A 1,828-nucleotide genomic window follows, 5' to 3' on the forward strand; every position below is an offset into this window, starting at 1 on the left:
AAGTCTTGAGACTAGCTTCCTGTACATATTCCCTGCTTTCCGGATAAGCTCGTCTGTATAAATCTTGGATAGCTTGTCCAAAATCTCGGAAAGTCTCGCCATGCTTCTTAAATCGCAACTTTGCTTCCGTAATGTAGCTCTCTTTCATAGCCATGTGACCAAATCTCCGGTTCATTGACTCTGTTAACAGTTTCCAGTCGCTCCGTTTGGAATCGGATAATCCGTAGCAGAATGTTTCAGCCTGTCCCCGCAACACTGTGAAAAATACCTTGCGTTTTCTTTCATTATCCCAGCCATTCCCCTGCGAGACGATCATGAATAATTCATGAATTTCCTTGAATTTTTCATGAATTTAATTCATGAAATGTTCATGAAATGTTCATGAAGATCCTATGAACTTATTATTGGACATTTTCAAATCATGAATTTTTATTCATGAAAGAAAATTGATGAATATTCATGAATATTTTTTTTCATGAATAATTCATGAAGAGTCATATTCATGAAGATTCATCATTTCAAGAATGTCCAATAATAAGTTCATAGGATCTTCATGAACTATTCATGAATAATTTGATGAATTTTTTCAGGAATGTTCATGAATGAATAAAATTCATGAACCATTAGCATTCATGAATATTCTTGCTTATTCGTAAACAAAAAATGAAATATTATTATTCATGTTTATTCATGAAAATGCATGAAGTCATGCTAAAAAAAGTAACAGTAGATGATTTATAATACAGCATCTTGAAAGATTTTACAGAAATGTTGTTTGTTTTCCAACCATGGCAACAAAATCTTTTTTCAAAAAAATTAAAATAGACAATCTGACACATTAAACCATAGTAAATGAGTAATGTAGTTCATTCCTGGTAAAAGTATAAAAAAAAATTCAATTCAATGCAACTCTTTGCAGAATGTTTAACCTTACTTGGTCAAAAGGAGAGGGGGATCCTTCTTCAGCATGTTTCAAATTGTGTTTTAATGCCAGAAATTGAACAGTTTTTAATTCCAGTCTAGGAGAAAAGTTTGTTCAGCACCAGGGAAACAGTTTTCATTGCTTTCAAGCAGTTCGAGCAGAGATGGTAAATGCGTAACTATAACCTGTGAGCTGAACAGGCCTTTGCCTATCGCATGCTGGAAATCCTTATTGTCTCTCCATGTGGAATTTCCAGAATTTCATCATTTGGATCCTTTGATTGAATATCATTCATATTTTCATTTCTTTTTTTTTGTTTCTTTTTCAAGAGCTCAGATTTTTGTGCAGCCAGAGTTTCTTCTCTTCTGCTCATCAACATTTGTGAACTGCTTCTCTTTTTCCTTCAAAAAGAAAGATTTTCTGAAAGTACCCATTGTAAAACATAAGACTTTTTTTGTGTTTTCTTGCATTTTAGATTCATTTAATTTTGCATCAGAGACACTTCCAAATTAAAACATTCTGAGTGGAATTTAAGCCTATTTTCTTGGACCGCCATTTTGTAGATCAATCAGGCCTATAAGAGTTTTGAGTCTCAGTCTATAATTAATGTATGTTATATGGTTGGATCCAAACTCAAAGCAAAGTTAGACAAAAATTGCATTAAAAAAAGAGACATATTAATTTATTATAATGTGCTTTAATTAGTTGTTATTTTACAAATAGAAAGTAACATTTACAGACAGATTTCTGACTCAGTGATTGTCTCCATTTTTTGTCACTCACCAGTTATGAAGTAGATCGATCCTATATATAGTCTTCCTTCTTCATATTCTGTTATTTTCTTTAAAAGTTGACAAAGATCAGTGACTGTACTGTTTATTGGATACACCTTGTGAGAGGGTGAAA

The 1,828-nt window shown here is 32.4% G+C and overlaps 1 long non-coding RNA gene across 1 annotated transcript; it reads right to left on the reverse strand.

The window, feature by feature from the left end:
- Nucleotides 1-671: 671 nt before the first annotated feature.
- LOC134271115 (uncharacterized) lies at nucleotides 672-1,828 on the reverse strand. Its single transcript, XR_009992959.1, has 2 exons — nucleotides 1,706-1,828; nucleotides 672-1,323 (listed from the first exon to the last, which is right to left on the reverse strand). It is a non-coding gene; the product is annotated as an uncharacterized LOC134271115 (long non-coding RNA).

The sequence above is a fragment of the Saccostrea cucullata genome, unplaced genomic scaffold, assembly GCF_032062105.1.
Source record: "Saccostrea cucullata isolate Sc308-1 unplaced genomic scaffold, CSIRO_AGI_Scuc_v1 ctg2111, whole genome shotgun sequence".
Lineage (NCBI taxonomy): Eukaryota > Metazoa > Mollusca > Bivalvia > Ostreida > Ostreidae > Saccostrea > Saccostrea cuccullata.